Here is a 17,361-nt window from a genome sequence, read left to right on the forward strand (position 1 = left end):
TGATCTGGTTCACTTCAGTACCTTTGAAAAATCAAATGTGGATTTGTTTAAGGAATATACTTAAGCCTTTATGCATGTGTGTATGTATTTGTACATACACACATATACGTACATGGATAAGATATGTATATATGAAAATCCTGCATTGACATAATAGAGTAGCAAAAGTATTCCTTTCTAGTCCCCTTTATAAGAGGTAAAGGAGCAGAAAGGGGAAGAGTAAAACTGAAACGCAATTTGCTATTTGGAATGTGTCAGATTATACTTATTGTAAAATATAAATCTTTCACCAAAATTTATCAGAATGTAGGTGTGGGGTTAAAATCACCTCAGCCCATTTTATCCCTGATATTTTAAGTAGCTGATAATATGCTTCAATCCATCTATTCTTCCAAAGACTTTAAACTAAGTAGGAAAAAGCCTTTAAACTAGAATGATATTACAAAAGAATCATGTTTGTAAAAGTGAAGAAAATTTGACTATGCCTCAGGAATCATCTATAAATAATCAAGTGAGTTGAGAAAGAGGAGAAAATTCTAAAAAACAGAGTGAGTGTATAATTTTTGCTGAGTCCCTTGAGATGAAACCACTTCAGGAGAGAAGAGAATTTGACTTTGAACTTGGGCAGGTCTCCTTCTCTCCATTCCCCTTTCTTCAACCATAGGAGGACCTTCCAGCTTTGAATGGTTCAGAGAAATTGGATTTGACATGTTCTCATCAATTTCCTGACATCATACACCTATATGGACAGCCACACCTCTTATCTTCTCATTGATATTGTAACTGACATCTTTGGATCAACACAAAGCAGAGTCTTCATCTTTGGGAACCAAAGAGAGACTAGACTCACAAATCTACAAGGAATCCAATAGGGACACTACATCATGCATAATGTAAGCAACTTGAACATCCCAAGAATGTGGGGAAAAGGACTATTAGCAACCAATAACTGAGTTATACCTTTGTTTATCACAGAAACTTTCTAAAATTGATTCAATTTCCCCCTCCCCCTCAAAGCTTTTTCATATTATTGTGGGAACTTGTGATAGATTTCTGGAGAAAAGAAGGGGAGGGACATTTTATACCAAGTGATCTTATTTCAACAACTTAGTAAATGTTCCTTTCTAGAAGGTACTAAAAGCTAGATGACTAAATTGATTCTCACCTCATAATATTGGTGGAAAGTACACCAGTGGGGGCTCAAGGCAAAGGCATTTGAGAATCTGTTGTGACCCAGCAGAACCCAAGGATATCCATCCTTGCTCTGAAATCCCAACTAATAAGTGGCAGTGGGAGTTAAAAGGATCCAAAAAGCATATGTAGGCTCTAAACATAACAAACCCCAAAATTGATCTACAATGACATAAGAATGGGAAGTGCATTGCTACATGCATAAACATTGTATGTCACTGTGCCCTAAATGGCATGAGTATGAAGTAATAGTTTAGATCTCGAGCTCTTAATCTGACTATCTTTGGATGGATTTCAAAGGATCTACGAACTTTAATGGGGACAAAAGTTGCGTCTTTATTTCAGTATAATTGGTCTTCTTTGTATTGTATAGATTTTATTCTATACATTTAAAAATATTATTTTGAGGTGCCTACAAACTTCACTAGATGGTCAAAGTAGTCTATAATGCTAAAAATATTCCTGAATTCATCTAAGCTACTATTCCTTGACAGGAATTCCTATTTTAAGAAGAAAGACAAGATATATTCTCCAAAATCATAACTATGACGTGCCCAGATTTTTGTTATTTTCAGTTATTTACCTTGTTATTTTGTTATTTCAGTTATTTACTCCTGGAAAATAACTTCTTTTAGTAAATATGATTTAATAGCCCTGGATTTTCCATCAACAGCTCTGCTTGGCTTCAACTCCACAAATGCCATGCCACCCTCACCCGTAATATCAGCTGATGATCTGAAATCTTATTACCATAGAGACTAACTAAAATTTTGACACTCAACATATCCTTAGCTCACTCTCAGTTACCTGTCCCCTCTGACTGGAGGGTAAAAATTAAACTCCTCCTATATTCTTTCTTCATAGAGGTCTCATACTCTTCCAGGTAACTCCATATTCTGTCAACAGCTCTGCTTCTCTTCTACTTCATCTTCCATGCCATAACTCCCCAAGAACCCCAAAATGGCAGCTCGTGAATACCACAACCCCCCCTTCCTTTTGAATGTGTCTTTCTCCATTGGGTTTTAAGCATTTTGAGGGCAGATATTGTCACTTTTTCTTATTTATATCTACAGCACAGCACAGATCTTGACACATTGTTGGTGAGTCGTTTTTCAGTTGTTTCTGATTCTTTGTGACTCCATATGGGTTTTCCTTGGCAAAGATACCGGAGTGATTTGCCATTTCCTTCTCCAGCTCATTTTATAGGTGAGTAAACTTAGGCAGTCAAGGTTAAAGAACTTGCCCAGGGTCACACAGCTAGTCAGTGTCTGAAGTCAAACTCATTTCTTCTGCCACATGGTAAGTGCTTAATGAATGTGTATTGAAATGAACTGATTTAGACATGGTCCTATCCCCCTGCTACTGTTATCAATTTCTCTCTTCATTGTTCTAGATGTTCCTCCTCCCTCAGGTCACCTAGAATCAAAGAACATTAGAACTAGGAAGGCCACAGAGATCATCTAATTTAACTCCTTTTCCACTTAAGTGAAGAAACTGTTGTCCAAAGAGTTAAATCACTTACTTAAAGGGACAAGGTTATCATCGACCAAACCTAAAAGTTCATGAAAGTCTGAAAAATAGTCCAGCAATTAGAATTAGTAAAGAAATTGAGAAAAGTTTTTCTTTTGTCTAATCAGATTTGGTAAAATGGATAGGAAAAAAAGTTAAAATTTCTTATGCAACATCTTCCCCACAGCAAAATATTAGATTTAGTTGATGTGTATGCGTGTCCATTTTTTTCACATTGACAATAGATGATCATCCTGTAAAATCCAAATGTTAAGCTATGGGCAATTGCGGATGGTAAGGATAACATTTTCCTTGATGTAAACACAGGAACCTTCTGTTTGTTGACAATATTATCTAATTACAGTCGGGACATTGAAGTAACCATTTGGAATGGTCATATTTGAATAAGTTTTTGCTAGGAGGCAAGCTTCAAGGCTGTAGAAAATACTGGAATTGATTGTTAATTGCAAATTCCTTCTTTTGGATTTCTATTACTCAAATTCTTATAACTCTGCCGTCTTTGCTTATCATCAGGGTTCTCCCTGCAGCTGTGCTTCCTTTGTCTAGCAGGCAGTAACCTAGACTTAGCAAATGTTGCTGGCTGGCTGCTTTTTTAGACAATGAGTAGGAGAGTTTTAGTGAACTGGGCCACAAGTCTGAACCACTGCACAGGGATCATTGCTCCTGAGTTGATGTAAAACAACTGTTTCCTTGAAAGAATTCCTGATTTAAGAAGAATGACAAAATGTGCTCTCCAAAATCATAATTATGGCCTGGCCAGATTTTAAAAGCATCATCGCTTGTCATTATGAATTATTTACACCTGGAAAAGTAGCTCCTTTTAGTAAATAAGATTTAAAAGATGAACAAAACTCCCAGCCATCCAGATGTTCTATTAACCTTCATTCCTTGGAGGCAAACTTTTTTTTTTTTTAAGAGACACCCAGTGATTGTCTCTATAGCCTGCAAATTCTTTCTAAAACAATAAGAAACAAAGAAGGCATGCTGTCCTAAGTTGTCCCTGTACTGGTTTCTTGAAAGTCGGTGATACCCAAGGGATACTTATCCATCTCAAGCAATATCTAGGAACAGAGAACTCTGGGGCTTCTATCCCACTCACTCTCACCCCATTGAGTAAATTATATGATGTTCTAGGAAACCAAAACAAAAACTAAATAACCAGAAGTTATAGAATAGAGAAAGCAGTCTCATTACCTATTTCCTAAAAACTGCCACTTCCCAACCTTTAAGGACTAAAACCTGCACAACTTGCAGCCTGCCCTCAAGCCACGGACAACAGGGCAAAGTATGTCCTCTGTTTTCCTCTATGCTTTTTGCTGGCCTCGTGAAATCCTTTTCAAGCTGCAAGTGGCAGAAGAGACACATGTTGTGCAGGTGTCCACTACAACCTTGGTATCCATTTCCCATTTCAAACATTTGATGGAGCCTGAGAGGAACCATGGCAGCTTCACATACTGATCTGTTAAAGAACTTGGGTTCTGAAAATGGCTTAGTAGAATCACTTTCTCTGACGTTCTTCTCTATTCTCCATGTTGACTTTTCAGCAAAGTACTGCGGGTCAGGGGATTAAAAAGACTGAACCACTAGAAAACATTGAAGCCTGGGGATCTGGAAAATGTGGCTTTTTACATAGATAGATATAGTCAATTAGCTAGTGTTCCTCTGCTGTTATTAAAGACCATATTGAGTCATGTTTCACTCTTTTTATCATATGATTCTCTCAATTATGTATATTTGTGGATTATTGACTTTGAGGGTTAATTATAGGAAATAACCACAGCTCAGTTGAATTCTACTACCTTGATGCCTCAGGCATCAAAAGTTACCTATAATATCTTCCATTTCTCTCTATTTTATTCATCTCAGTACATTATCTTTTCTGCCTTCTCCCAGAAAAATCAAATCATTCTGTAATCATACTCAATAATCGTGCTTTTAATAAGAATAAAATCTGAGGAAATGGCATTATTCTGTTTGGGATATCTTGAAAAGAAACAACTAGTACATCGAGGGTCTTTTTAAATCTAATTTTAATTAATGATGGGAAATACTGTATTTCAGTGGAATAAAATAGAAAGAGCACTAGACTTAGAGTAAGAAGCCTTGAGCTGTCAATCTTCGCTTTGCTGCTCATCAGCTATGTGACTGCAGAAGTCACAGAGCTCCTGAACCTCAGTTTGTTTATCTATAAAACAGATGTAATCATGCTTGTTTTGCCTCACATGGCTCTGAGAATCCGATGAGAAAACATATGGAAAGTGATGACAAAATTCTAGAGTAAAGTAACCTCTTCTAACACCATTTAGCTAGTGGCATGGAGCCTCCTCAGGCTTTATTTCTGCTAGAAAATCAGCAGAAACTTTGAAGTTGGAACCCAAGGTGTTAAGTTACATGGATGGTTTACATCAATTTTTAAAAAAGGAAAGTAAAACTTCAATCCTTTAGCTTTCAGCTTTTATATAGTACTTTCAAATGTTTCTTTTCAGCATCTCTTGGATGCATGTCTATTCATCACCCTTCTGAATTATTAATGTTAAACATATCCTTCCATGAATAAGGCTGTATTTCCTACACGATATAATAAGACTGCCAACTCACTTGTGTTCTATAGCTTACAAAAACTAAGCTACCTTTCTCCCCTCCATTTTTCCTCATGAAAGCCATTGCACTGCAGAGCATGCCATCTGTGAGCTAATTCTAAAGTTGTTAATGGCAAGGAGTCAGAGCAATTGGCATATTCTTTAAAGCGCCTGTTTTAAGATTATCTATCTCCATTCATTCGATTATAACTGAGGAAAACTGTACCCTGCTGCCTCTCGGGGCTTCAGGAGAGATCTTTCACTTCAGCACCTTTGATTGGCTTTAGGAGGACTCTTAGATCTAGACCAGCTTCCAAACTCAAAGCAAAATTGTGTTGCTTGATTTGTGGCAAAGCCATAACAAATTTTGCATTGATTTTAATGCCAACCACAAATGTTCTTCACCCCCTCCTTTCATGTTTAAGCTCTAAGGAATTTTTGGGGTGGGGTGGGGGTAGAAAAAAGTATGATTGTAGAATGGATGAGTCCTCTTCCCTACCTAGGACCTGTGTGATTCCATGTGCCCAGGTAGAGCATACTGCAAGTCAGGAGACCAGAGTTTAAGTGTACTACTTACTTTAAACAAGACATTTGATTTCTGAAATACCCTCCTCATTTTTCACTACACATGACATATGATGGGCCTCTGAGTTTTCCAAGTTCATAATTATTGCCCTTCTCACTTTTGCTTCTCGGAATCCCTAGCTCCATTCAAGGCACAGTTAAATGTAAACTCCTACACAAAACACTTCTTCATACCTCCAATTGTTAGTGTTCCCCTTGCTCAAAGTAATTAACCTTTACTAGCCATGGGACCTTTGGCAAGTCACTTAACCTCTGACCCATCAACAGTAAAATGAGGCTAATAACAGTTTCTACCTCCAGGGTTGTGGTGAGGATCAAATGAGCTAATATTTGTAAAGTGCTTAGTATACTGTCTGGTGCATATTAGGTGCTTAATAAATGTTATTTTTTTTCCTTCCTCATCTGTATACATGCACTATCTCACCACCCAGGAGGGCGTAATCTCCTTAAGGGAAGGCACTACTTTCATTTTCATGGTCCAGGCAACAGAGTTCTTGGGTTCGTTTCAGGAAGACCTAATTTCAAATCCTGTCCCAGAGATTCTCTAGTTATGTACCCCTGGATGACTCATCTAACCCCTGAGTCTAAATTTCCACCACTATAATGTAATGTAGTTGAACTCAATGTCCTGTAAGAGGAAGCATCTAACTTTAACTCTAAGATCCTCAGTTTAGCACAATGCCAGATACATAGTACATATTCAATAAATTTGCGTAGGATTATAGGTTTAGAACTGGAAGCTACCTTAGAAAGAAAGTAGTCCAACCCCCTTCTCCCTTATTTTACAGATGATAAAATTGAACCCCAGAGAACTCAAATGACTTCTCCAAATTCATAGGTAATAATAAGGAGAACTAGCACTTGAACCCAGGTCCAGATCCTTTCCACTATATTACTTTCCTTATGCTTGTTGAATTGAATTGAATTGAATCTGTAAGTCAAGCCTAGAGGACTGGAGGAGGTCAATAGCTCTGACAAATAGTAATCATAGGGGAAATATTTCAATATTTTTAAAGAGAGAGGACTCTGGAAATTAAAATATTGTCAAAGTATCTTATGAATACTTTCTCTCTCTGACTTTACAGTTTCACCGGCCCAGAGTGAAGCTATTCCTATGCTTAGCAGCAGGAAAAAAGAATGTTGCTCTATTAGAAAGAATAACCTGAAGAATTAGAATACAACACCATGCCTTGGGTTTTAATTTTCTTATTTAAATTTTAAATGTCATCTTTCTAGACTGAATTCTCCTGAGGCTATACTAATTTTATTTGAACTTCATGCCTGTCCTGAACACCGAAAAAAATTCTGGGGGCAAAAAGGGGGGATGTTTTTCATAGCAAATTTTAAAATCAATAAAAAAATTATACTCTTTCCCCTTTAAAATCCTTCCTTCCTTTTCTCCTTCTTCCCCCCTCTCTCTCTCCTCTCTCCCTCTTTCTTTTTTTCTTTCTTTTTGTGGATGGAAAAATGTGAAAAAAAAAATCTATCAGTTGGTTTTCCCATCATAGCATTAACCCAGATGGCAAATGGCAACTTTATATTAAAGCAAAAGTCAAGAATTCTGGAAGCCAAGATGGCAGAGTAAGCAGCAAATTGCTGTAGCTTTCCCATATTCACCTCCAAACAACCATAAAATAGCTCCCTAGAACAAATCATAGAAGAGAGGAGCAGGTAGAAAGATAGGGTAGAGTGGTATTTTAACCTGGGAGAGTTGGATGATAAACAGAAAAGATGTGCCTTGTTCAGGCAAAAGTGGAGCAAATTTCAAGAACAGGAAGCATACCAGCAAGTCAGCAGCAAACTCCACTTCAGCAAACCAGCAGTAAATACTGTGCCCCTGTGTGGCAGAGAAGGCAAATGCCAACAGCAGGACCACTTACTTGTATTAGAGTGTTCAACCAGCAGATTCCAGTTTCAAAAACCACCTCATGCTTGATTATAGCCCAGGGCAAACAGACATCCTTCCGTGGCCAAACCTTTGCTTGCTTCAGTGTAGCCCTGGGGAAATGCAGGCTTCAGCACATAACAGACACCTTCACTAGGGCCCCAGTTCAGCACCATAAGCTGCCAGGCCATTACAGCCTTCAGTAGAGCACATCACCCCCCACCACACCACCTCACCACAAAAGTATACACAAGAATCCCTTTTGGACTTCAGGGCCATATCAGTACAGCATCAGATACATTGTTACCTATGATTTATAACTGTATCATTATACCTATAGATACAAATACCCAGGGCCTATAGCCCCTGGCACAAGAAGCCTGCAACATCCATTAACACCCTGGGAGGAGAAATAATATTTAAAAGAAATGGGAAAGGGGAAAAAAAGATGAGTAAAAAGTAACCACAATGAAAAGAATCTGATCAAAGAAACTTATTATGGCAACAGGGAAGACCAGCACACAAATCCAGAGGAGGACAACAGTGTCAAAACATCTAAGGGCAAAACCCCAAAGAAAAATGGGTGCTGACCTCAAGCCCAGGAAGAACTTATGGTTAAGCTCCAAAAGGAGCTTAAAATCAATAAGAGAGGAAGAACAAATATTAGGGAAAGAAATGAGAGTGATACAAGAGAAATATTAAAAAAAAAAGAATCAACAACTTGGAAAACTGCTTACAAAGTAGAATTCAACAAATGGAAAAGGACATATAAAAATTCACTGAAGAAAACAACTCCTTGAAGATTATAATTGGTCAGATAGAAAAGAAAGTAGAAAAGCTAATTGAGGAAAACAACACTTTAAAAGTTTGAATTGGGCAAGTGGAAGCTAAAGACTCTGTGAGACACCAGGAATCAATTAAACAAAATCAAACTAATTTTTAAAAATGGAACAAAATTAAATAAATAAAAAATAAATAAATTCTATTTATAATATTTTATTTATTTATTTTATTTTTAATTATATATAATATATATTTTATATATAATATATAAAGATATATATAATTATATATTACATAATTTATAATTATCTATAATTATAAATAATTTTTTAAAAATGGAATAAAATGCAAAATACCTCATGGGGAGAACAACTGACCTGAAAAATCTATGAGAAATAATGCCAGAATCTTTGGATTACCTGAACGCTATAATCAAAAGGAGAACCTGCATAGCACCTTTCAAGAAATCATCAAGGAACTGTCCTGATGTTCTGAAACCAGAGGGCAAAACAGGTGTTAAAAGAATCCACCAATCACCTCAGGAGATTCCATGATAAAATCTCAAAGGGAAATTATAACCAAATTTCAGAAATATCAGGTAGAAGAGAAAGTGCAAATGGTGAGAAAGAAGCAATTCAAATATCAGGGAGTCAGAATCAAGATTACATAGGACTTGGAAGCTAGAACATTAATGGACTGGAAATCATGGAACATGATATTCTGTAATGCAAAGGAGCTAGAACTGCAACCAAAAAATCACATACCTGGCAAAAAAAAAATAGTCATAACACATAAAGGGGAAAAAACAGTCATTCAACAAAATAGATTTCAAGAGCTTCCATAAGGAGAAGACTAGAATGACATTAAAAATTTGTCCTCCAGTAGCAAAATCCAAGAGAAGAATTAAAAGGAGAAAAAAAGGAAATAAAACATAAGGGATTCAACAGACCTGAACGATTTACATCCCTACATGGGAAGATGATACTTGTAATTCTTAAAAATTGTATCACTAATATTATAGCTAGAAGGAATATACATAGACAGAGAGTATGGATATAAGGTGAACTTCAGGTTATGAAATTTAAAAATAAGGAATGAAAAAGAGGAGTACACTGGGTACAGAAGGAAGGGAGATGTAGAATTGGGTAAATTATTTCACGTGAAGAGGTGGGAATGACCTATTACAGTAGAGAGGAAGATGGGAGGGTGGGCAAAGAGCATTGCTTGAACCTGACTCTCATCATTATTGACTCAAAGAGGGAATAATATACACAATCAGTTGACTATAGAAATCTATATCCCCGACAGGGAAGTAGGAAGGGAGGAGCTCAAGAAAAGTGTGGGAGGTGGGAATTGATAGAGGAGAGGGCAGATCAGGGAACAAGATAGAAACAAAACACCAGTGAGAAGGGAAAAGGTGAAAGGAGAGAGAGGACAAACTGGAGGAATAATGTAATGGAGAGGGAGACACAGTGACCATAACTGTGAATGTGAATGATGTGAACTCTCCCATGAAACAGAAGTAGATAGAGTGGATCAAAAATCAGTATTCTACAATATGTTGTTTATAACACAACTGAGGCAGAGAGATAAATACAGAGTGAAGGTAAGAGGCTGGAGTAGCATCTATTATGCTTCAGATAAAGTAAAAAAGAAACGGGTAGCAATTGTGATCACAGACAAAGTAAAAGCAAAAATAATCCTAATTAAGAGGAAAGGAAGGAAACTACATTTTCATAACAAGTACCATAGACAATGAAGCAATATCAATATTAAACATATATGCACCAAGTGGCATAGCATTCACATCTTTAAAGAAGCTAAGTTAGTTGCAGATTTGTGACCAAACAAGAGATAGAGATCATTATGAAACACGAAAAGGATAATTTTTATTATATTAAATTAAACAAGCTTTTGTACAAACAAAACCAATGCAACTAAGATTAGAAGGAAAGTAGAAAGCTGGCAAACAATTTATACATCAAGTATCTCTGACAAAGGCTTCATTTCTAAAATATGTAGAGAACCATGAAAAATTGTTAAGAATATTAGCCATTCCCCACTGGATAATCAAAGGATATACATAGTAAATTTTCAAATGAAGAAATGAAAGTTATCTATGGATATATGAAGAAGTGTTCTAAATCTCTTTTGATTAGAGAAATACAAACTAAAACAACTCTGAGGTACCAATTCACACCTATCAGAATTGCTAATATGACAAAAAAGGAAAATTAGAAATATTGGAGAGGATTGGAAAAATTGGGACACTGATGCACTATTGATGGAGTTGTGAACTGATCTAACCATTTTGGAGAACAATTTGGAATATTCCCAAAGGGAGATCAAATTGCTCATGGCCTTTGATCCAGCAAAATCACTACTAGGTCTGTATAATAAAAAGATAAAAAGGGGGGGGTGGGTAAGGACCTTCATGTGCAAAAATATTTATAGCAGTCATTTTCACTGTGGCAATATATTGGAAATTGAGTGGATGCCTATCAGCTGGAGAATGACTGAACAGCCTGTGGTATGTGAATGTAATGGAATACTATTGTGAAAGAAGAAATGATGAACAAGCAGATTTCAGAAAAATCTGGAAAGATTTGTAAGAACTGATGCAAAGTGAAATGAAAAGAACTGTATACAATATCAGCAATATTGTGTGATGATCCACTATGCGTGACTCAGCTCTTCTCAGCAACACAATAATCCAAGATCAGAACAAAGGACTCATGAAGGGAAATGCTCTCAATATCTAGATACAGAATTGATAGACTCTAAATGGAGACTGAGGCATGTTTTTTTTTCACTTCATTCTCATACTGTTTTTCTTTTGATCTCTTTCTTCTTTCACAGTTGTGACCACTATGAAAATATGTGTACATGATAGCACACGTATAAACTTTATCAAACATTTTCAGAAGAGAGGAGGGGAGGAAGAGAAAGAGAAAAAAATGCAATTCAAAAGCTTGTTAAAATGAGTGTTAAAAGTTTTCTTGACATTCTGGGAAACAAGAAAGAAGTTTTGTTTCCACAACTTTTGGTGAAAGTTAATCAGAATTGTGAACTAGCAGAGTCAGGTAAAGAAGGTCAGAAACCTATGTGCTGGATTTATGAGCCATTTGAGGGAAAGTCTATCTGAAAGAAGAACATGAACTCATTGTAAGGACTCACCTAAAAATCCAACTGTGCTTGTTAATGACATATAGTGTGCATGTCAAAAAATTATGTCCTGAAAGAGAATGGACCTATCTGTCCTCTGATGGAAGAATCTGTCCTGCACAAACTTTATAACAATGCCTTAAATTTTGTTCTCTCTCTCTCTCTCTCTCTCTCTCTTCTCTCTCTCTCTCTCTCTCTTCTCTCTCTCTCTCTCTCTCTCTCTCTCTCTCTCTCTCTCTCTCTCTCTCTCTCTCTCTCTCTCTCTCTCTCTCCCGAAGAAGAAGAAGGAGAAGAAGGAGAAGAAGGAGAAGAAGAAGAAGAAGAAGAAGAAGAAGAAGAATGGAGTTCACCTTGGCCAAAGTGTTTGATTCCTTTGAACTCTACTTTAATAAATTTCTTTGATATCTTTTTGTGTGTCAAGCGCATCTCTAACAATTTGGCAGCCAACATGGCACCCGATTCACAGACCTCAGATGGGATTAGGTAAAATGTCATGGGAAGTATGCACATTCATTGAATTAAATGGTCCCTGTAGGTTGAACCTACCAGACTTGAATTCGTGAAGTCGGGCCACAGGCAGGGAGTCCAGAAGAATTGGAGGAGGAAACTTGCCAGCTGATCAGGTGATCCTGTATACTGGCAAAAGACAAGGTGAGCCTGAGAACTTGCATTCTGGGTCAGTCTTTTTACTCACAGAGTGAAGTTCGGTGTTGCAATCACTTTGTTGGTCATATACCCATCCAGGAGTTTCCTGGTTGTCCCTAAGCTAATGAATGAACTCAGACAGAATCCTGGGAATGATATTGTGAGGACACTCCCAGATCAAAAGGACTATGTTGGTTTCTGGGGCCCAGGGACTTTAGTCTCAACAGCAGCAAGCATTTTCCTAAATCATCTGGTGTGGGGATGCATAAAGGACCGCTATGTTCTTGCTTGTTGTGGAAGCTGGAATGAATTTATCAAGGAGGGATTTAATCTTTAAAATTGGCTAGAAATTAATCAGAGCAAACAACCACAAGGTTTTGACTGGTCTGAATTCAATTTCAAAGTTGATATGCACTCTATAATGCTTTATTAAATGTTTTGCCTTTGCATGTTTGTGAAATGTTTCATGTTTTGGGGTGGGAGATTTATAGGGTCTATGGTTGGAGAGAGGGGGGAACTGAGAAGGAAAAATGTGGCTCTCTACATAAATGGTTAAGCTCTTAACTTATTTAGACTGATTGGGAAATGTTAAAATTGCAGTGATGATGATGATGATGATAATAATAAGGGTTTTTTCTATCATAGACTTAATTGTGACTCACTTTAGAATTTTAGAAAGATGAAGTAAAGGCGGGGGAGCACTTAGGTGCCAGTTATGTTATCTTATGAAGCTATGGAAGTTTCTGCCTGGGGAGAATGGCAGTGCTTTGTCAGCGTTAAATTAAATTCCTTAGGTCTTTGCCTAGATCAAAAGGCTAGTCTTAGAATACGGGCATATTTTAAGTTAACCTGAAGAGAACAGGTGTGATCTCAAACTCTGTCTAGAACTTTATATGCTTTTCCTAGGATATAGCCTAAAATTTCCAAGAGATGGAATGGGAAGCTGGAGTGAGATTGTTTGTTGTCTCGATTCTAACCCATCCTTCATTGCCAAAGAAGACCACTCCATCAGAGAAATAATGACATGACTTGCACTTGACTTTGTTTTGAGTGAGGGAGGGCTGTGCAGGTCACCAGCCTCCCTTCTCCTCCAGAGCCATCTGAATCCAGGGACCTGATATTCTGAAGTGAGACTGGGAGAGCTCCTCGTCTGGTAAGCCTAAGGGGAGACTTCAGCTGTTAAAGGAAATATACAGAAAGGGAAAAAGCTATTCAGAGCTGAAAATGTCCCCCATGTGTTCTTTCAAGGGATTATGTGAAGCTATGAATAAAAGTTTCTTTTAAGTTGTACGAGTATTTGACTTAAGGAAAAAGGAAGGTTAAAATGTTTATCATTAGTGATTATAAATCCATATTTGATATGACTCAAGTCAAAATCTGTCTTGAAAGAATAAAGAGCAGCATCTTGGAGTACTCCTCCTATCAGGATTAAGCAGAAAAAGATACTGTTATTTGGCATTTATGAGTGTAAAGGGCTTGACACAAGGATGGGTATATGTTAGATGTAATATTAATCTAATGTAACTGTCACAGTTTTTAGATTTGGATTTTGTTATATATAGATTGGGGTTTTAAAGGGATGGGATAGAAATTTGATCATTTGAAACTTATATTTGGTTATAAATAAGCAGTGATAATGCTGATGTTTGCTACCTAATGGTAGAAACAAGGAAGCTAATGAAAAATAATAACTCTATATGAAAGGATAGAAAGTCAATATTTATTTGCTATTTAAGATTGTGGAACTACAATTTACCATTATTTTAAGCTCTGGTTACAGGAATAAGTTGTCTGAATTATCAAAAAGCAAATTGACATGGACTGCAGGCTGAGAGCTGCTAAAGGTGGATATTTGAGGAGAGTTTTGAAGACCTTGAGGTAGGATCTCCTCAACTCTATTTTCTAATAATTTCACTATGTCCATTCTGAAAAAGGAAAATTCCCCCACCTGATTACTCCTAAGTCCTGCTTTCAACACCTAGTGACCACATGATTGGCTGATTGGCTATTAGATATTGTCTCATTCCTGGAATTGAGCAGAGCCAAGAAAGTTCTTTTTTTTTTGGTTAAGATAAAATTGTCCCTATTTTTCTTTTATATCAAATTTTTATTTTAAAAAAGTTATACTAAATGATTATCAGGTGATAGTGTGTGACCATGTGGTGGTAAGGAGATGAATTTCTGTGCAAGGTGAAGTGGAAATGCATTCATCTGAATGGATAGTGAGTTGCTTCAAGTTTTAAATATATAATGTATGTTGTTGAAAAAATAATTTATTTAGATGTAGTTATATTAGGAATTGCATTGTTATATTAATGATGAATTGGTTAAGAAACTGTTATGAATTCCATGTGTTTCTGTGTTGTAGAATTCCTATTGACAAAATGAGAATATTTGAATATATATATACATATATATATATATAAAATGTGTGTGTGTGATTTTCAAGTCTGTTTCATCTAAATGTGTATTAAGTATGTTAAAAGTTTATTTCAGCTATTAAGAAGGAAGTTTTAACTAAAATCGTTTGCTGTAAATCAAGCATTTACAAAAGTATATTTGAAAAAAGTAAACTTGGTAAATATTCAAAGACCTTGGTTTTAGATCTTTTCTTATCATTTTTGTCAATTAGATTCAAGATGGTTTTGTGATAAATGGTAAACTGTTTTTAAGAAGAAATCATTTTTTGTATGATGAAATGTTTTGTAAAATCTTTTGTATAATTTTTGGGAGGCCTACTAGGTTTGTATTTTAAGCTAATTTGTTATATAAGGGTTTTATGGGAGTTAGAAGGTAAGGGACAGGATAAAGGAGACCAGAAATTTTATAGCTCCAGGAAGTTCTGTGAAAAATTTAAGACAGCCTCACGGCAGTCTCCTCATTCACCTTCAAAGTCCAGTCAAACTGATTATTGGAGCTTCCTATTTTAAGATTTTATGGGAATCAGTGGTCTACTAAGGCAAAATGCCTTCCACATCCAGAGAAAGAACTATGGAATTCAATCGCAGAATGTAGCAGATCATTTTTTTCTTATCATGTTTTGGTTTGTTTTATGATTTCTTCCATTCACTTTAATTCTTCTTTGCAACATGACTAAGGTGAAAATGTATTTAATAGGAAGGTATGTGTAGAAGTTATATAAAAATGGGTGCCATGTCAGGGAGGGAGGGAGAGGGAAAATCTAAGATACATGGAAGTGATTGTAGAATACTGAAAACAAATGAAATAATAATAAACAGATAATGGAGAGCCAATACAGGGTTTTGACTAATGACAGAACCCAGCAGTTGGTAAAATATACTGAAATGGAGGGTCCTTGGAGGAAAAGGGAACATTTAGAAAACTATTTAACAAGTCCAAGGAACAGATAACTGAGGTGTGGAATTTGGGTGGACATAGAGGGAAAGGGAAGAAGAGAATACATATGGGATAAATTTCAGGGATAAAATCAAAAGAAACTGGTTGAAGCTAAGAAATTAGGTAAAGAGAGAATTCAAAAATAAATTCTAGATTCAGGGCACAGGTAGAGAAGAGTGATATTGATTATTTGGTTAAAAATAAAATCAGTAGAAGAAACAATTGTAGAAAATGGAAATAATATACATTGTTGAAAAAAATAACTTTGCTATACCAGTGAAACATAGTGGTAGAAATGTCTGTATATTGAAAATGCAGGTCTACATTTCATGAGAGAGAAGGAAGAGCTTGAAATGTAGATTTGTAAGTAATCTCAAGTTTCTTGGCTTTCTCTCAATTTAATTCAATAAACTCCATTAATTTCCTATTATGTGTGAGGCACTGAATTAGTAGATGGATATACAAATTAAAAAGGTGGGAATCTATTGATTACTCCATCCCACTTAAAAGAAATTACCTTTGTTAGGTGAATCATTTCTTAATTGAATCAATCTGTCAGAAATAGGTGTGAACAAGGCCTTAGTCTTCCTTGAATGAATCAAAGATATTTCAATTAGGTTCTATAAAGAAGTCTCTTCTGATTAGGTAAAGAAGTTGATTCTGAAGAATTTAGATAAAACTAAAAAAGCTATCTCAAAATCAGAGAGATTTCACATTGGTGGTAATGGGGATAACTGTAAATGGAGGTGAGTTTCTTGTTATTGACTTAAATGTTAATAAATTTGTATTTATTATTTTTTATTTATTAAATCCCAATAGATCCAAAGACTTAATATACAGAAAGATGAGTAGCTATTACTGAGTAAATAATTTCTCCATCTTAATACATATCTGATGAACTGGGTGGAGCTCAGCTTAGCTTATTAAGAGATATGTTGGAGAGTGGAACCAAGATTGCAGAATGAAAATGAGGACTTGCTTGAGCTCTCCCCTAAACTCCTATAAATACCTGTAAAAATGACTCTAAACAAATTCTACAGCAGAACACACAAATTAACAGGGAGAAACAAATTTCCTTTCCAACACAACTTGGAAGGTCAACAGGAAAGGTATATTGCACTGATCTGAGAGAAGAGTACGGTCCAGCATTGGCCAGACCAGCACAGATAGGGCCTTAGCAAACCCAGAACATGCCTCAGGACATCGTACCACTGGAAGCTTTAGCAGTTCTCAGATGTCTCAACCCACAAAGGCCAAAACAACTAAGAAAGAAAGTAAGAAAGGTCTGTTGAACCTGGGCGAGAGAGGACAAGGGTCAAGTGCCAGCCCTTGCATGGCAGCAACTGCAGAGGTGAAAATGATTGCTTCTGGAGTTCTTAGTCCACAGATGTTGGAAAGAATCAAGCAAGTGATAAGACGGGAATTGCAGGGATCTCTTTGCTGTCACTGAGGCAGGATTATTTTGCTTTGCCCATGCCTGGATGTGAGTCATAGTCCTTGGTGGTGGTCCTAGAGTGAGGAGGAGTGCTGGCATGGCAGAGCACTTTGTGGCAGTGGAGAGGGAATCCTGCTCACAGTTCCAAAGCAGAAAAAAATGCTTTTGGTCACTCAGACCAGAGGACAAACCAAATGCCTCTAGTT

The sequence above is a fragment of the Notamacropus eugenii genome, chromosome 5 (assembly GCF_028372415.1).
Source record: "Notamacropus eugenii isolate mMacEug1 chromosome 5, mMacEug1.pri_v2, whole genome shotgun sequence".
NCBI classification, from domain to species: domain Eukaryota; kingdom Metazoa; phylum Chordata; class Mammalia; order Diprotodontia; family Macropodidae; genus Notamacropus; species Notamacropus eugenii.